Below are 20,743 nucleotides of genomic sequence, written 5' to 3'. Positions count from 1 at the left end.
CCTAACAGGGAGTGGAGAGTAACACTGAGCAGAGAGTGGAGAGTAACATTAACCGGCGAGGAGAGAGTAACACTTATCAGTGAGTGGAGATAAACACTGACCAGCGAGAGGAGATTAACACTTACCAGCGAATGGAGAGTAACACTTACCAGGGAGAGGAGAGTAACACTTACCAGGGAGTGGAGAGTAACGCTCACCAATGATTGGAAAGTAACATTGACCAACAAGTGGAGAGTAACACTTACCAGCGCGTGGAGAGTAACACTTACCAGCAAATGGAGAGTAACACAGAGCAGTGAGTGGAGAGTAACACTTACCAATGAGTGGAGAGGAACATTGACCAGTGAGTGGAGAGTAACACGTACCAGCGAGAGAAGAGTAACATTTACCAATGGGTGGAGAATAACACTTAACAGCGAATGGAGAGTAACACTTAACAGCAAGTGGAGAGTAACATTTACTAGCGAGTGGAGAGTAACACTAACCTGCGAGGAGAGAGTAACACTTATCAGTAAGTGGAGAGAAACACTGACCAGCGAGTGGTGAGTAACACTGACAAGAGAGTGGAAAGTAAAGCTGTCCAGCGAGTTGGAGAGAAACAATTACCAACGAGTGGAGAGTGTCACTGACCAGAGAGTAGAGAGTAACACTGACCAGTGCATGGAGCGCAACACTTACCAACGGGATGATAGTAACACTTACCAGTGAGTGAAGAGTAACACTTAACAGGGAGTGGAGAGTAACACTCACCAGTGAGTGGAGAGTAACAGTGGCGATCAAGTGGAGAGTAACACTGACCAGTGAGTGGAGAGTAACACTGACCAGCGATTGAAGAGTAACACTTACCAGAGAGTTGGAGAGTAACACTTTCTAATGAGTGGAGAGTAAAACTTACCAGCGAGTAGAGAGTAACACTTACCAATGAGTGCAGAGTAAAACTTACCAATGAGTGGAGATTAAGACTCACCAGCGAGTGGAGAGTAACAATGACCAGCAAGTGGAGAGTAACACTGACCAGCGAATGGAGAGTAACGCTGACCAGCGAGTTGGAGAGTAACACTTACCAAAGAGTGGAGAGCAAGACTGACCAGCGAGTGGAGAGTAACACTGACCAGCGCGTGGAGAGTAACACACACGAGTGAGTGGAGATTAACACTGACCAGCATGTGGAGAGTAACACTTTCCAGTAAGTGGAGAGTAACACTGACCAGCGAGTGGAGAGTAACACTTAGAAGCGAGTGGAGAGTAACACTTACCATGGAGTGCAGAGTAACACTGACCAGCAAGTCGAGAGTAACACTGACCAGCAAGTGGAGAGGAACACTTACCAGTGAATGGAGAGTAACACTGACCAGGAATGGAGAGTAACACTCACCACTGAGTGGAAAGTAACACTGACCAGCAAGTGGAGAGTAACACTGACCAGCGCGTGGAGAGTAATACTAACAAGCGAGTGGAGAGTCACACTTACCCGTGAGTGGAGAGTAACACTCACCAGGGAGTGGACAGTAACACTGAGCAGCGAGTGGAGAGTAACATTAACCAGCGAAGAGAGAGTAACACTTATCTGTGAGTGGAGAGAAACACTGACCAGCGAGTGGAGAGTAACAGTTACCAGCGAATGGAGAGTAACACTTACCAGGGAGAGGAGAGTAACACTTACCAGGGAGTGGAGAGTAACGCTCACCAATGAGTGGAAAGTAACATTGACCAGCAAGTAGAGAGTAACACTGACCAGTGCGTGGAGAGCAACACTTACCAACGGGATGATAGTAACAGTTACCAGTGAGTGAAGAGTAAAACTTACCAGGGAGTGGAGAGTAACACTCACCAGTGAGTGGAGAGTAACACTGGCGAGCAAGTGGAGAGTAACACTGACCAGTGAGTGGAGAGTAACACTGACCAGCGAGTGGAGAGTAACACTTACCAGAAAGTTGGAGAGTAAAACTTTCTAATGAGTGGAGAGTAAAACTTACCAGCGAGTAGAGAGTAACACTTACCAGTGAGTGCAGAGTAAAACTTACCAATGAGTGGAGAGTAAGACTCACCAGTGAGTGGAGAGTAACACTGACCAGCAAGTGGAGAGTAACACTCACGAGTGAGTGGAGAGTAACACTGACCAGCATGTGGAGAGTAACACTTTCCAGTAAGTGGAGAGTAAGACTGACCAGCGAGTGGAGAGTAACACTTACCAGCCAGTGGAGAGTAACACTTACCATCGAGTGCTGAGTAACACTTACCAGCAAGTGGAGAGTAACACTGACCAGCAAGTGGAGAGTAACACTGACCAGCGTGTGGAGAGTAACACTGACCAGCGCGTGGAGAGTAACACTAACAAGCGAGTGGAGAGTAACACTTACCCATGAGTGGAGAGTAACACCTACCAGGGAGTGGAGAGTAACACTGAGCAGCGAGTGGAGAGTAACATTAACCAGCGAGGAGAGAGTAACACTTATCAGTGAGTGGAGAGAAACACTGACCAGCGAGTGGAGAGTAACATTTACCAGCGAATGGAGAGTAACACTTACCAGGGAGAGGAGAGTAACACTTACCAGTGAGTGGACAGTAACGCTCACCAATGATTGGAAAGTAACATTGACCAGCAAGTGGAGAGTAACACTTACCAGCACGAGGAGAGTAACACTTACCAGTGAGTGGAAAGTAACAATTACCAGCGAGTGGAGAGTAAAACTCACCAGCGAGTGGAGCGTAAAACTGACAAGCAAGTGAAGAGTGACACTGACCAGCGAGTGGAGATTAACTTGACCAGCGAGTGGAGAGTAACACTTATCAGCGAGTGGAGAGTAACACTTAACAGGGAGGGGAGAGTAACACAGACCAGTGAGTGGAGAGTAACACTTACCAGCGAGTAAAGAGTAACACTTACAAGAGAGTTGGAGAGTAACACTTTCTAATGAGTGGAGAGTAAAACTTACCAGCGAGTAGAGAGTAACACTTACCAGAGAGTGCAGAGTAAAACTTACCAATGAGTGGAGAGTAAGACTCACCAGCGAGTGGAGAGTAACACTGACCAGCAAGTGGACAGTAACACTGACCAGCGAGTGGAGAGTAACGCTGACCAGCGAGTTGGAGAGTAACACTTACCAAAGAGTGGAGAGTAAGACTGACCAGCGAGTGGAGAGTAACACTGACCAGCGCGTGGAGAGTAACACTCACGAGTGAGTGGAGAGTAACACTGACCAGCATGTGGAGAGTAACACTTTCCAGTAAGTGGAGAGTAACACTGACCAGCGAGTGGAGAGTAACACTTACCAGCGAGTGGAGAGTAACACTTACCATGGAGTGCAAAGTAACACTGACCAGCAAGTGGAGAGTAACACTGACCAGCAAGTGGAGAGGAACACTTACCAGTGAGTGGAGAGTAACACTGACAAGGAGTGGAGAGTAACACTCACCAGTGAGTGGAAAGTACCACTGACCAGCAAGTGGAGAGTAACACTGACCAGCGCGTGGAGAGTAACATTAACAAGCGAGTGGAGAGTAACACTTACCCGTGAGTGGAGAGTAACACCTACCAGGGAGTGGAGAGTAACACTGAGCAGCGAGTGGAGAGTAACATTAACCAGCGAGGAGAGAGTAACTCTTATCAGTGAGTGGAGATAAACACTGACCAGCGAGAGGAGATTAACACTTACCAGCGAATGGAGAGTAACACTTACCAGGGAGAGGAGAGTAACACTTACCAGGGAGTGGAGAGTAACGCTCACCAATGATTGGAAAGTAACATTGACCAGCAAGTGGAGAGTAACACTTACCAGCGCGTGGAGAGTAACACTTACCAGTGAGTGGAGATTAATAATTACCAGCAAGTGGAGAGTAAAACACACCACCGAGTGGAGAGTAACACTGAGCAGCGAGTGGAGAGTAACATTAACAAGCGAGGAGAGAGTAACACTTACCAGTGAGTGGAGAGTAACATGACCAGCAAGTGGAGAGTAAAACTTACCAGCGAGTGGAGAGTAAAACTTACCAGGGAGGGGAGAGTAACACAGACCAGTGAGTGGAGAGTAACACTTACCAGCGACTGGAGAGTAACACTGAGAAGCGGGTGGAGAGTAACATTTACCAGTGAGTGGAGAGTAACACTTGCCAATGAGTGGAGAGTAACACTTAACAGAGATGGAGAGTAACACTTGACAATGAGTGGAGAGTAATACTTACCATGGAGTGGAGAGTAACACTGATCATCAAGAGGAGAGGAGCACTGACAAGTGAGGGAAGAGTAACACTTACCAGGGAGTGGAGAGTAACACTCACCGGTGGGTGGAAAGTAACATTGACCAGCAAGTGGAGAGTAACACTTAATAGCGTGTGGAGAGTAACACTTACCAGTGAGTCGAGATAAACGCTTGCCAGGGAGTGGAGAGTAACACTCACCAGCGAGTGGAGAGTAACACTGACCAGCAAGTGGAGAGTAACACTTACCATCGCGTGGAGAGTAACAGTTATCATTGAGTGGAGAGTAATATTTACCAGGGAGTGGAGAGTAACACTCACCAGCGAGTGGAGAGTAACACTGAAAAGCGAGTGGAGAGTAACATGACCAGCGAGTGGAGAGTAACACTTAACAGTGAGTGGAGAGTAACACTTACCAGAGTGTGGAGAGTAACACAGACAAGCGAGTGGAGAGTAACACTGACCAGCAAGTGGAGAGTAACACTGACCAGCGAGTGGAGAGTAACGCTGACCAGCGAGTTGGAGAGTAACACTTACCAAAGAGTGGAGAGTAAGACTGACCAGCGAGTGGAGTGTAACACTGACCAGCGCGTGGAGAGTAACACTCACGAGTGAGTGGAGAGTAAAACTGACCAGCATGTGGAGAGTAACACTTTCCAGTAAGTGGAGAGTAACACTGACCAGCGAGTGGAGAGTAACACTTACCAGCGAGTGGAGAGTAACACTTACCATGGAGTGCAGAGTAACACTGACCAGAAAGTCGAGAGTAACACTGACCAGCAAGTGGAGAGGAACACCTACCAGTGAGTGGAGAGTAACACTGACCAGGAGTGGAGATTAACACTCACCAGTGAGTGGAAAGTAACACTGACCAGCAAGTGGAGAGTAACATTGACCAGCGTGTGTAGAGTAACACTGACCAGCGCATGGATAGTAACACTAACAAGCGAGTGGAGAGTAACACTTACCCGTGAGTGGAGAGTAACACTTACCAGGGAGTGGAGAGTAACACTGAGCAGCGAGTGGAGAGTAACATTAACCAGCGAGGAGAGAGTATCACTTATCAGCGAGTGGAGAGTAACACTTACCAGAGAGAGGAGAGTAACACTTACCAGGGAGTGGAGAGTAACGCTCACCAATGAGTGGAAAGTAACATTGACCAGCAAGTGGAGAGTAACACTTACCAGCCCGTGGAGAGTAACACTTACCAGTGGGTGGAGAGTAACAATTACCAGCGAGTGGAGAGTAAAACTCACCAGCGAGAGGAGCATAACACTGACAAGCAAGTGAAGAGTGACACTGACCAGCGAGTGGAGAGTAACATGACCAGTGAGTGGAGAGTAACACTTATCAGCGAGTGGAGAGTAACACTTAACAGGGAGGGGAGAGTAACACAGACCAGTGAGTGGAGAGTAACACTTACCAGCGAGTGGAGAGTAATACTTACCAGAGAGTTGGGGAGTAACACTTTCTAATGAGTGGAGAGTAAAACTTACCAGCGAGTAGAGAGTAACACTTACCAGTGAGTGCAGAGTAAAACTTACCAGTGAGTGGAGAGTAAGACTCACCAGCGAGTGGAGAGTAACACTGACCAGCAAGTGGAGAGTAACACTGACCAGCGAGTGGAGAGTAACGCTGACCAGCGAGTTGGAGAGTAACACTTACCAAAGAGTGGCGAGTAAGACTGACCAGCGAGTGGAGAGTAACACTGACCAGCATGTGGAGAGTAACACTTTCCAGTAAGTGGAGAGTAACACTGACCATCGAGTGGAGAGTAACACTTACCAGCGAGTGGAGAGTAACACTTACCATGGAGTGCAGAGTAACACTGACCAGCAAGTGGAGAGTAACACTGACCAGCAAGTGGAGAGGAACACTTACCAGTGAGTGGAGAGTAACACTGACCAGGAGTGGAGAGTAACACTCACCAGTGAGTGGAAAGTACCACTGACCAGCAAGTGGAGAGTAACACTGACCAGCGTGTGGAGAGTAACACTGACCAGTGCATGGAGAGTAACACTACCAAGCGTTTGGAGAGTAACACTTACCCGTGAGTGGAGAGTAACACCTACCAGGGAGTGGAGAGTAACACTGAGCAGCGAGTGGAGAGTAACATTAACCAGCGAGGAGAGAGTAACACTTATCAGTGAGTGGAGATAAACACTGACCAGCGAGAGGAGATTAACACTTACCAGCGAATGGAGAGTAACGCTTACCAGGGAGAGGAGAGTAACACTTACCAGGGAGTGGAGAGTAACGCTCACCAATGATTGGAAAGTAACATTGACCAGCAATTGGAGAGCAACACTTACCAGCGCGTGGAGAGTAACACTTACCAGTGAGTGGAGATTAACAATTACCAGCGAGTGGAGAGTAAAACTCACCACCGAGTGGAGAGTAACACTTAGCAGCGAGTGGAGAGTAACATTAACCAGCGAGGAGAGAGTAACACTTATCAGTGAGTGGAGAGTAACATGACCAGCGAGTGGAGAGTAACACTTACCAGCGAGTGGAGAGTAAAACTTACCAGGGAGGGGAGAGTAACACAGAGCAGTGAGTGGAGAGTAACACTTACCAGCGACTGGAAAGTAACACTGAGAAGCGAGAGGAGAGTAACATTTACCAGTGAGTGGAGAGTAACACTGACCAGCGAGTGGAGAGTAACACTTACCAGCGAGTGGAGAGTAACACTGACCATCAAGAGGAGAAGAACACTGACAAGTGAGGGAAAAGTAACACTTACCAGGGAATGGAGTGTAACACTCACCGGTGGGTGGAAAGTAACATTGACCAGCAAGTGGAGAGTAACACTTACCAACGCGTGGAGAGTAACAATTACCAGTGAGTCGAGAGTAACACTGACCAGTGAGTGGAGAGTAACACTCACCAGCGATTGTAGAGTAACACTGATCAGCAAGTGGAGAGTAACACTTACCATCGCGTGGAGAGTAACACTTACCAGTGAGTGGAGAGTAACACTTACCAGGGTGTGGAGAGTAACACAGACCAGTGAGTGGAGAGTAAAACTTACCAGCGACTGGAGAGTAACACTGACAAGCGAGTGGAGAGTAACACTTACCAGTGAGTGGAGAGTAACACTGACCAGCGAGTGGAGAGTAACATTTACTAGAGAGTTGGAGAGTAACACTTACCAATGAGTGGAGAGTAACACTGACCAGGGAGTGGAGAGTAACACTTACCAGTGAGCGGAGAGTAACACTTACCAGGGTGTGGAGAGTAACACTCACCCGTGGGTGGAGAGTAACACTGACCAGCAAGTGGAGTGTAATACTGACCAGTGAGTGGAGAGTAACACTGACCCGTGAGTGGAGAGTAACAATTACCAGCGAGTGGAGAGTAACACTTACCAGAGGGTTGGAGTTTAACACTTACCCATGAGTGGAGAGTAACACTTACCAGAGAGTTGGAGTGTAACACTTACCAAAGAATGGAGAGTAACACTTACCAGTGAGTGGAGAATAACACTTACCAACGAGTGGAGAGTAACAATCAACAGCAAGTGGAGAGTAACAATGACCACAAGTGGAGAGTAACACTGACCAGCGAGTGAATAGTAACACTGAGCAGTGAGTGGAGTGTTACACTTACCAATGAGTGGAGAGGAACATTGACCAGTGAGTGGAGAGTAACACTTACCAGCGAGTGAAGAGAAACATTTACAAGTGGGTGGAGAATAACACTTAACAGCGAATGGAGAGTAACAGTTAACGGCGAGTGGAGAGTAAATCTTACTAGCGAGTGGTGAGTAACACTGACCAGCGAGTGGAGAGTAACATGAACCAGCGAGGAGAGAGTAACACTTATCAGTGGGTGCAGAGAATAACTGACCAGTGAGTGGAGAGTAACACAGACCAGGAGTGGAGAGTAACACTCACCAGTGAGTGGAAAGTAACACTGACCAGCAAGTGGAGAGTAACACTGACCAGCGTGTGGAGAGTAACACTGACCAGCGAGTGGAGAGTATCACTAACAAGCGAGTGGAGAGTAACACTTACCAGTGAGTGGAGAGTAACACTTAACGGCGAGTGGAGAGTAACACTTACTAGTGAGTGGAGAGTAACACTGACCAGCGAGTGGAGAGTAAAACTGATCAGCGCGTGGAGAGTAACACTTAGCAGCAAGTGGAGAGTAACATTTACTAGCCTTTGGAGAGTAAGACTGACCAGCGAGTGGAGAGTAACACTAACAAGCGAGGAGAGAGTAACACTTATCAGTGAGTGGAGAGAAACACTGACCCGCGAATGGAGAGTAACACTGACAAGCGAGTGGAAAGTAAAGCTGCCCAGCGAGTTGGAGAGAAACACTTATCAATGAGTGGAGAGTATCACTGACCAGTGAGTGGAGAGTAACACTGACCAGTGAGTGGAGAGCAACACTTATCAAGGAGAGGATAGTAACACATACCAGTGAGTGCAGAGTAACACTTACCAGGGAGTGGAGAGTAACACTCACCAGTGATTGGAGAGTAACATTGGCGAGCAAGTGGAGAGTAACACTGACCAGTGAGTGGAGAGTAACACTGACCAGCGAGTGGAGAGTAACACTTACCAGAGAGTTGGAGAGTAACACTTTCTAAAGAGTGGAGAGTAAAACTTACCAGCGAGTAGAGAGTAACTCTTACCAGTGAGTGCAGAGTAAAACTTAGCAATGAGTGGAGAGTAAGACTCACCAGCGCGTGTAGAGTAACACTGACCAGCAAGTGGAGAGGAACACTTACCAGTGAGTGGAGAGTAACACTGACCAGGAGTGGAGAGTAACAGTCACCAGTGAGTGGAAAGTAACACTGACCAGCAAGTGGAGAGTAACACTGACCAGCGTGTGGGGAGTAACACTGACCAGCACGTGGAAAGTAACACTAACAAGCGAGTGGAGAGTAACACTTACCAGTGAGTGGAGAGTAACACTTACCGGGGAGTGGAGAGTAACACTGACCAGCAAGTGGAGGGTAACATTAACCAGAGAGTTGGAGAGTAACACTTACCAATGAGTGGAGAGTAACACTGACCAGAAAGTGGAGAGTAATACTGACCAGCGCGTGGAAAATAACACTTAACAGGGAGTGGAGATTAACACTCACCAGCGAGTGGAGAGTAACACTGACCAGCAAGTGGAGAGTAACATTTACCATCGTGTGGAGAGTAACACTCACCAGTGAATGGAGAGTAACAGTGACCAGCATGTGGAGAGTAACACTTTCCAGTAAGTGGATAGTACCACTGACCAGCGAGTGGAGATTAACAGTTTCCAGCGAGTGTAGAGTAACACTTACCATGGAGTGCAGAGTAACACTGACCAGCAAGTGGAGAGTAACACTGACCAGCAAGTGGAGAGGAACACTTACCAGTGAGTGGAGAGTAACACTGACCAGGAGTGGAGAGTAACACTCACCAGTGAGTGGAAAGTAACACTGACAAGCAAGTGGAGAGTAACACTGACCAGCGTGTGGGGAGTAACACTGAACAGCGCTGGAGAGTAACACTAACAAGCGAGTGGAGAGTATCACTTACCAGTGAGTGGGGAGTAACACTTACCGGGGAGTGGAGAGTAACACTGACTAGTGAGTGGAGAGTAACATTAACCAGAGAGTTGGAGAGTAACACTTACCAATGAGTGGAGAATAACACTGACCAGAAAGTGGAGAGTAACACTGACCAGCACATGGAAAATAACACTTACCAGGGAGTGCAGAGTAACACTCACCGGCGAGTCGAGAGTAACACTGACCAACAAGTGGAGAGTAACATTTACCATCGCGTGGAGAGTAACACTTACCAGTGAGTGGAGAGTAACATTTACCAGGGAGTGGAGAGTAACACTCACCAGTGAGTAGAGAGTAACAATGGCTAGCAAGTGGAGAGTAACACTGACCAGTGAGTGGAGAGTAACACTGACCAGCGAGTGGAGAGTAACCCTTACTAGAGAGTTGAAGAGTAACACTTTCTAAAGAGTGGAGAGTAAAACTTACCAGCGAGTAGAGTTTAACACTTACCAGTGAGTGTAGAGTAAAACTTACCAATGAGTGGAGAGTAAGACTCACCAGCGAGTGGAGAGTAACACTGACCAGCAAGTGGAGAGTAACACTGACCAGCGAGTGGAGAGTAACGCTGACCAGCGAGTTGGAGAGTAACAATTACCAATTAGTGGAGAGTAAGACTGACCAGCGAGTGGAGAGTAACACTGACCAGCGCGTGGAGAGTAACACTTACAAGCGAGTGGAGAGTAACACTGACCAGAAAGTGGAGAGGAACACTTATCAGTGAGTGGAGAGTAACACTGACCAGGAGTGAAGAGTAACACTCACCAGTGAGTGGAAAGTAACACTGACCAGCAAGTGGAGAGTAACACTGACCAGCGAGTGGAGAGTAACACTGACCAGCGAGTGGAGAGTAACACTGACCAGCGCGTGGAGAGTAACACTTACAAGCGAGTGGAGAGTAACACTGACCAGAAAGTGGAGAGGAACACTTATCAGTGAGTGGAGAGTAACACTGACCAGGAGTGAAGAGTAACACTCACCAGTGAGTGGAAAGTAACACTGACCAGCAAGTGGAGAGTAACACTGACCACCGTGTGGGGAGTAACACTGACCAGCGCGTGGAGAGTAACACTAACAAGCGAGTGTAGAGTAACACTTACCAGTGAGTGGAGAGTAACACTTACCGGGGAGTGGAGAGTAACACTGACCAGCAAGTGGAGAGTAACATTAACCAGAGAGTTTGAGAGTAACACTTACCAATGAGTGGAGAGTAACACTGAACAGAAAGTGGAGAGTAACACTGACCAGCGCGTGGAAAATAACACTTACCATTGAGTGGAGAGTAACACTTACCAGTGAGTCGAGAGTAACACTTACCAGGGAGTGGAGAGTAACACTCACCAGCGAGTGGAGAGTAACACTGACCAGCAAGTGGAGAGTAACACTTACCATTGCGTGGAGAGTAACACTTACCAGTGAGTGGAGAGTAACATTTACCAGGGAGTGGAGCGTAACACTCACCAGCGAGTGGAGAGTAACACTGACCAGCGAGTGGAGAGTAACATGACCAGCGAGTGGAGAGTAACACTTACCAGTGAGTGGAGAGTAACACTTACCAGTGTGTGGAGAGTAACGCAGTCCAGTGAGTGGAGAGTAAAACTTACCAGCGACTGGAGAGTAACACTGACAAGGGAGTGGAGAGTAACAACTACCAGTGAGTGGAGAGTAACACTGACCAGCGAGTGGAGAGTAACATTTACCAGAGAGTTGGAGAGTAACACTTACCAATGTGTGGAGAGTAACACTAACAAGCGAGTGGAGAGTAACACTTACCAATGAGCGGAGAGTAACACTTACCAGGGTGTGGAGAGTAACACTCACCCGTGAGTGGAGAATAACACTGACCAGCAAGTGGAGTGTAACACTGACCAGTGAGTGGAGAGTAACACTGACCCGTGAGTGGATAGTAACAATTACCAGCGAGTGGAGAGTAACACTTACCAGAGGGTTGGAGTTTAACAATTACCAATGAGTGGAGAGTAACACTTACCATAGAGTTGGAGTGTAACACTTACCACAGAATGGAGAGTAACACTTACCAGAGAGTGGAGAGTAACACTTGCCAATGATTGGAGAGTGTCACTTACCAGGGAGTGGAGAGTAACAATCAACAGCGAGTGGAGAGTAACAATGACCACAAGTGGAGAGTAACACTGACCAGCGAGTGAATAGTAACACTGACCAGCGAGTGGAGAGTAACACTTACCAGCGAACGGAGAGTGACACTGAGCAGTGAGTGGAGAGTTACACTTACCAATGAGTGGAGAGGAACATTGACCAGTGAGTGAAGAGTAACACTTGCCAGCGAGTGAAGAGAAACATTTACAAGTGGGTGGAGAATAACACTTAACAGCGAATGGAGAGTAACACTTAACGGCGAGTGGAGAGTAAAACTTACTAGCGAGTGGAGAGTAACACTGACCAGCGATTGGAGAGTAACATTAACCAGCGAGGAGAGAGTAACACTTATCAGTGGGTGCAGAGAATAACTGACCAGCGAGTGGAGAGTAACACTGACCAGGAGTGGAGAGTAACACTCACCAGTGAGTGGAAAGTAACACTGACCAGCAAGTGGAGAGTAACACTAACAAGCGAGTGGAGAGTAACACTTACCAGTGAGTGGAGAGTAACACTTAACGGCGAGTGGAGAGTAACACTGACCAGGAGTGGAGAGTAACACTCACCAGTTAGTGGAAAGTAAAACTGACCAGCGTGTGGAGAGTAACACTGACCAGCGCATGGAAAGTAACACTAACCATCGCGTGGAGAGTAACACTTACCAGTGAGCGGAGAGTAACACTTACCAGGGTGTGGAGAGTAACACTCACCCGTGGGTGGAGAGTAACACTGACCAGCAAGTGGAGTGTAACACTGACCAGTGAGTGGAGAGTAACACTGACCCGTGAGTGGAGAGTAACAATTACCAGCGAGTGGAGAGTAACACTTACCAGAGGGTTGGAGTTTAACACTTACCCATGAGTGGAGAGTAACACTTACCAGAGAGTTGGAGTGTAACACTTACCAAAGAATGGAGAGTAACACTTACCAGTGAGTGGAGAATAACACTTACCAACGAGTGGAGAGTAACAATCAACAGCAAGTGGAGAGTAACAATGACCACAAGTGGAGAGTAACACTGACCAGCGAGTGAATAGTAACACTGAGCAGTGAGTGGAGTGTTACACTTACCAATGAGTGGAGAGGAACATTGACCAGTGAGTGGAGAGTAACACTTACCAGCGAGTGAAGAGAAACATTTACAAGTGGGTGGAGAATAACACTTAACAGCGAATGGAGAGTAACAGTTAACGGCGAGTGGAGAGTAAATCTTACTAGCGAGTGGTGAGTAACACTGACCAGCGAGTGGAGAGTAACATGAACCAGCGAGGAGAGAGTAACACTTATCAGTGGGTGCAGAGAATAACTGACCAGTGAGTGGAGAGTAACACAGACCAGGAGTGGAGAGTAACACTCACCAGTGAGTGGAAAGTAACACTGACCAGCAAGTGGAGAGTAACACTGACCAGCGTGTGGAGAGTAACACTGACCAGCGAGTGGAGAGTATCACTAACAAGCGAGTGGAGAGTAACACTTACCAGTGAGTGGAGAGTAACACTTAACGGCGAGTGGAGAGTAACACTTACTAGTGAGTGGAGAGTAACACTGACCAGCGAGTGGAGAGTAAAACTGATCAGCGCGTGGAGAGTAACACTTAGCAGCAAGTGGAGAGTAACATTTACTAGCCTTTGGAGAGTAAGACTGACCAGCGAGTGGAGAATAACACTAACAAGCGAGGAGAGAGTAACACTTATCAGTGAGTGGAGAGAAACACTGACCCGCGAATGGAGAGTAACACTGACAAGCGAGTGGAAAGTAAAGCTGCCCAGCGAGTTGGAGAGAAACACTTATCAATGAGTGGAGAGTATCACTGACCAGTGAGTGGAGAGTAACACTGACCAGTGAGTGGAGAGCAACACTTATCAAGGAGAGGATAGTAACACATACCAGTGAGTGCAGAGTAACACTTACCAGGGAGTGGAGAGTAACACTCACCAGTGATTGGAGAGTAACATTGGCGAGCAAGTGGAGAGTAACACTGACCAGTGAGTGGAGAGTAACACTGACCAGCGAGTGGAGAGTAACACTTACCAGAGAGTTGGAGAGTAACACTTTCTAAAGAGTGGAGAGTAAAACTTACCAGCGAGTAGAGAGTAACTCTTACCAGTGAGTGCAGAGTAAAACTTAGCAATGAGTGGAGAGTAAGACTCACCAGCGAGTGTAGAGTAACACTGACCAGCAAGTGGAGAGGAACACTTACCAGTGAGTGGAGAGTAACACTGACCAGGAGTGGAGAGTAACAGTCACCAGTGAGTGGAAAGTAACACTGACCAGCAAGTGGAGAGTAACACTGACCAGCGTGTGGGGAGTAACACTGACCAGCACGTGGAAAGTAACACTAACAAGCGAGTGGAGAGTAACACTTACCAGTGAGTGGAGAGTAACACTTACCGGGGAGTGGAGAGTAACACTGACCAGCAAGTGGAGGGTAACATTAACCAGAGAGTTGGAGAGTAACACTTACCAATGAGTGGAGAGTAACACTGACCAGAAAGTGGAGAGTAATACTGACCAGCGCGTGGAAAATAACACTTAACAGGGAGTGGAGATTAACACTCACCAGCGAGTGGAGAGTAACACTGACCAGCAAGTGGAGAGTAACATTTACCATCGTGTGGAGAGTAACACTCACCAGTGAATGGAGAGTAACAGTGACCAGCATGTGGAGAGTAACACTTTCCAGTAAGTGGATAGTACCACTGACCAGCGAGTGGAGATTAACAGTTTCCAGCGAGTGTAGAGTAACACTTACCATGGAGTGCAGAGTAACACTGACCAGCAAGTGGAGAGTAACACTGACCAGCAAGTGGAGAGGAACACTTACCAGTGAGTGGAGAGTAACACTGACCAGGAGTGGAGAGTAACACTCACCAGTGAGTGGAAAGTAACACTGACAAGCAAGTGGAGAGTAACATTGACCAGCGTGTGGGGAGTAACACTGAACAGCGCTGGAGAGTAACACTAACAAGCGAGTGGAGAGTAACACTTACCAGTGAGTGGGGAGTAACACTTACCGGGGAGTGGAGAGTAACACTGACTAGTGAGTGGAGAGTAACATTAACCAGAGAGTTGGAGAGTAACACTTACCAATGAGTGGAGAATAACACTGACCAGAAAGTGGAGAGTAACACTGACCAGCACATGGAAAATAACACTTACCAGGGAGTGCAGAGTAACACTCACCAGCGAGTGGAGAGTAACACTGACCAACAAGTGGAGAGTAACATTTACCATCGCGTGGAGAGTAACACTTACCAGTGAGTGGAGAGTAACATTTACCAGGGAGTGGAGAGTAACACTCACCAGTGAGTAGAGAGTAACAATGGCTAGCAAGTGGAGAGTAACACTGACCAGTGAGTGGAGAGTAACACTGACCAGCGAGTGGAGAGTAACCCTTACTAGAGAGTTGAAGAGTAACACTTTCTAAAGAGTGGAGAGTAAAACTTACCAGCGAGTAGAGTTTAACACTTACCAGTGAGTGTAGAGTAAAACTTACCAATGAGTGGAGAGTAACACTCACCAGCGAGTGGAGAGTAACACTGACCAGCAAGTGGAGAGTAACACTGACCAGCGAGTGGAGAGTAACGCTGACCAGCGAGTTGGAGAGTAACAATTACCAATTAGTGGAGAGTAAGACTGACCAGCGAGTGGAGAGTAACACTGACCAGCGCGTGGAGAGTAACACTTACAAGCGAGTGGAGAGTAACACTGACCAGAAAGTGGAGAGGAACACTTATCAGTGAGTGGAGAGTAACACTGACCAGGAGTGAAGAGTAACACTCACCAGTGAGTGGAAAGTAACACTGACCAGCAAGTGGAGAGTAACACTGACCAGCGAGTGGAGAGTAACACTGACCAGCGAGTGGAGAGTAACACTGACCAGCGCGTGGAGAGTAACACTTACAAGCGAGTGGAGAGTAACACTGACCAGAAAGTGGAGAGGAACACTTATCAGTGAGTGGAGAGTAACACTGACCAGGAGTGAAGAGTAACACTCACCAGTGAGTGGAAAGTAACACTGACCAGCAAGTGGAGAGTAACACTGACCACCGTGTGGGGAGTAACACTGACCAGCGCGTGGAGAGTAACACTAACAAGAGAGTGTAGAGTAACACTTACTAGTGAGTGGAGAGTAACACTTACCGGGGAGTGGAGAGTAACACTGACCAGCAAGTGGAGAGTAACATTAACCAGAGAGTTTGAGAGTAACACTTACCAATGAGTGGAGAGTAACACTGAACAGAAAGTGGAGAGTAACACTGACCAGCGCGTGGAAAATAACACTTACCATTGAGTGGAGAGTAACACTTACCAGTGAGTCGAGAGTAACACTTACCAGGGAGTGGAGAGTAACACTCACCAGCGAGTGGAGAGTAACACTGACCAGCAAGTGGAGAGTAACACTTACCATCGCGTGGAGAGTAACACTTACCAGTGAGTGGAGAGTAACATTTACCAGGGAGTGGAGCGTAACACTCACCAGCGAGTGGAGAGTAACACTGACCAGCGAGTGGAGAGTAACATGACCAGCGAGTGGAGAGTAACACTTACCAGTGAGTGGAGAGTAACACTTACCAGTGTGTGGAGAGTAACGCAGTCCAGTGAGTGGAGAGTAAAACTTACCAGCGACTGGAGAGTAACACTGACAAGGGAGTGGAGAGTAACAACTACCAGTGAGTGGAGAGTAACACTGACCAGCGAGTGGAGAGTAACATTTACCAGAGAGTTGGAGAGTAACACTTACCAATGTGTGGAGAGTAACACTAACAAGCGAGTGGAGAGTAACACTTACCAATGAGCGGAGAGTAACACTTACCAGGGTGTGGAGAGTAACACTCACCCGTGAGTGGAGAATAACACTGACCAGCAAGTGGAGTGTAACACTGACCAGTGAGTGGAGAGTAACACTGACCCGTGAGTGGATAGTAACAATTACCAGCGAGTGGAGAGTAACACTTACCAGAGGGTTGGAGTTTAACAATTACCAATGAGTGGAGAGTAACACTTACCATAGAGTTGGAGTGTAACACTTACCACAGAATGGAGAGTAACACTTACCAGAGAGTGGAGAGTAACACTTGCCAATGATTGGAGAGTGTCACTTACCAGGGAGTGGAGAGTAACAATCAACAGCGAGTGGAGAGTAACAATGACCACAAGTGGAGAGTAACACTGACCAGCGAGTGAATAGTAACACTGACCAGCGAGTGGAGAGTAACACTTACCAGCGAACGGAGAGTGACACTGAGCAGTGAGTGGAGAGTTACACTTACCAATGAGTGGAGAGGAACATTGACCAGTGAGTGAAGAGTAACACTTGCCAGCGAGTGAAGAGAAACATTTACAAGTGGGTGGAGAATAACACTTAACAGCGAATGGAGAGTAACACTTAACGGCGAGTGGAGAGTAAAACTTACTAGCGAGTGGAGAGTAACACTGACCAGCGATTGGAGAGTAACATTAACCAGCGAGGAGAGAGTAACACTTATCAGTGGGTGCAGAGAATAACTGACCAGCGAGTGGAGAGTAACACTGACCAGGAGTGGAGAGTAACACTCACCAGTGAGTGGAAAGTAACACTGACCAGCAAGTGGAGAGTAACACTAACAAGCGAGTGGAGAGTAACACTTACCAGTGAGTGGAGAGTAACACTTAACGGCGAGTGGAGAGTAACACTGACCAGGAGTGGAGAGTAACACTCACCAGTTAGTGGAAAGTAAAACTGACCAGCGTGTGGAGAGTAACACTGACCAGCGCATGGAAAGTAACACTAACAAGCGAGTGGAGAGTAACACTTACCAGTGAGTGGAGAGTAACACTTAACGGCGAGTGGAGAGTAACACTTACTAGCGAGTGGAGAGTAACACTGACCAGCGAGTGGATATTAACATTAACCAGCGAGGAGAGAGTAACACTTATCAGTGGGTGCAGAGAATAACTGACCAGCGAGTGGAGAGTAATACTGACCTGGAGTGGAGAGTAACACTCACCAGTAAGTGGAAAGTAACACTGACCAACAAGTGGAGAGTAACACTGACCAGCGTGTGGAGAGTAACACTGACCAGCTCGTGGAGAGTAACACTTAAAAGCGAGTGGACAGGAACATTTACTAGCGAGTGGAGAGTAACACTGACCGGCGCGTGGAGAGTAACACTCACGAGTGAGTGGAGAGTAACACTGACCAGCATGTGGAGAGTAACACTTTCCAGTAAGTGGAGAGTAACACTGACCAGCGAGTGGAGAGTAACACTTACCAGCGAGTGGAGAGTAACACTTACCATGGAGTGCAAAGTAACACTGACCAGCAAGTGGAGAGTAACACTGACCAGCAAGTGGAGAGGAACACTTACCAGTGAGTGGAGAGTAACACTGACCAGGAGTGGAGAGTAACACTCACCAGTGAGTGGAAAGTACCACTGACCAGCAAGTGGAGAGTAACACTGACCAGCGTGTGGAGAGTAACACTGACCAGCGCGTGGAGAGTAACACTAACAAGCGATTGGAGAGTAACACTTAACAGTGAGTGGAGAGTAACACCTACCAGCGAGCAGAGAGTAACACTTATCAGTGAGTGGAGATAAACACTGACCAGCGAGAGGAGATTAACACTTTCCAGCGAATGGAGAGTAACACTTACCAGGGAGAGGAGAGTAACACTTACCAGGGAGTGTAGAGTAACGCTCACCAATGATTGGAAAGTAGCATTGACCAGCAAGTGGAGAGTAACACTTACCAGCGCGTGGAGAGTAACACTTACCAGTGAGTGGAGATTAACAATTACCAGCGAGTGGAGAGTAAAACTCACCACCGAGTGGAGAGTAACACTGAGCAGCGAGTGGAGAGTAACATTAACCAGCGAGGAGAGAGTAACACTTATCAGTGAGTGGAGAGTAACATGACCAGCGAGTGGAGAGTAACACTTACCAGCGAGTGGAGAGTAAAACTTACCAGGGAGGGGAGAGTAACACAGACCAGTGAGTGGAGAGTAACACTTACCAGCGACTGGAGAGTAACACTGAGAAGCGAGTGGAGAGTAACATTTACCAGTGAGTGGAGAGTAACACTGACCAGCGAGTGGAGAGTAACACTTACCAGCGAGTGGAGAGTAACACTTGCCAATGAGTGGAGAGTAACACTTAACAGAGATGGAGAGTAACACTTGACAATGAGTGGAGAGTAATACTTACCATGGAGTGGAGAGTAACCCTGATCATCAAGAGGAGAGGAACACTGACAAGTGAGGGAAGAGAAACACTTACCAGCAAGTGGAGAGTAACACTTACCAGCGCGTGGAGAGTAACACTTACCAGTGAGTCGAGATAAACGCTTACCAGGGAGTGGAGAGTAACACTCACCAGCGAGTGGAGAGTAACACTGACCAGCAAGTGGAGAGTAACACTTACCATCGCGTGGAGAGTAACAGTTACCATTGAGTGGAGAGTAACATTTACCAGGGAGTGGAGAGTAACACTCACCAGCGAGTGGAGAGTAACACTGAAAAGCGAGTGGAGAGTAACATGACCAGTGAGTGGAGAGTAACACTTAACAGTGAGTGGAGAGTAACACTTACCAGAGTGTGGAGAGTAACACAGACCAGCGAGTGGAGAGTAACACTGACCAGCAAGTGGAGAGTAACACTGACCAGCGAGTGGAGAGTAATGCTGACCAGCGAGTTGGAGAGTAACACTTACCATGGAGTGCAGAGTAACACTGACCAGCAAGTGGAGAGTAACACTGACCAGCAAGTGGAGAGGAACACTTACCAGTGAGTGGAGAGTAATACTGACCAGGATTGGAGATTAACACTCACCAGTGAGTGGAAAGTAACACTGATCAGCAAGTGGAGAGTAACATTGACCAGCGTGTGTAGAGTAACACTGACCAGCGCGTGGATAGTAACACTAACAAGCGATTGGAGAGTAACACTTACCCGTGAGTGGAGAGTAACACTTACCAGGGAGTGGAGAGTAACACTGAGCAGCGAGTGGAGAGTAACATTAACCAGCGAGGAGAGAGTAACACTTATCAGTGAATGGAGAGAAACACTGACCAGCGAGTGGAGAGTAACACTTACCAGGGAGAGGAGAGTAACACTTACCAGGGAGTGGAGAGTAACGCTCACCGATGAGTGGAAAGTAACATTGACCAGCAAGTGGAGAATAACACTTACCAGTGCGTGGAGAGTAACAATTACCAGCGGGTGGAGAGTAACAATTACCAGCGAGTGGAGAGTAAAACTCACCAGCGAGAGGAGCATAACACTGACAAGCAAGTGAAGAGTGACACTGACCAGCGAGTGGAGAGTAAGATGACCAGTGAGTGGAGAGTAACACTTAACAGTGAGTGGAGAGTAACACTTACCAGAGTGTGGAGAGTAACACAGACCAGCGAGTGGAGAGTAACACTGACCATCAAGTGGAGAGTAACACTGACCAGCGAGTGGAGAGTAACGCTGACCAGCGAGTTGGAGAGTAACACTTACCAAAGAGTGGAGAGTAAGACTGACCAGCGAGTGGAGAGTAACACTGACCAGCATGTGGAGAGTAACACTTTCCGGTAAGTGGAGAGTAACACTGACCAGCGAGTGGAGAGTAACACTTACCAGCGAGTGGAGAGTAACACTTACCATGGAGTGCAGAGTAACACTGACCAGCAAGTGGAGAGTAACACTGACCAGCAAGTGGAGAGGAACACTTACCAGTGAGTGGAGAGTAACACTGACCAGGATTGGAGATTAACACTCACCAGTGAGTGGAAAGTAACACTGACCAGCAAGTGGAGAGTAACATTGACCAGCGTGTGTAGAGTAACACTGACCAGCGCGTGGATAGTAACACTAACAAGCGAGTGGAGAGTAACACTTACCCGTGA

This window comes from Carcharodon carcharias, chromosome 11 (assembly GCF_017639515.1).
Source record: "Carcharodon carcharias isolate sCarCar2 chromosome 11, sCarCar2.pri, whole genome shotgun sequence".
Lineage (NCBI taxonomy): Eukaryota > Metazoa > Chordata > Chondrichthyes > Lamniformes > Lamnidae > Carcharodon > Carcharodon carcharias.
The sequence above is the reverse complement of the archived record's forward strand: the minus strand, read 5'-3'. Positions refer to the sequence as shown.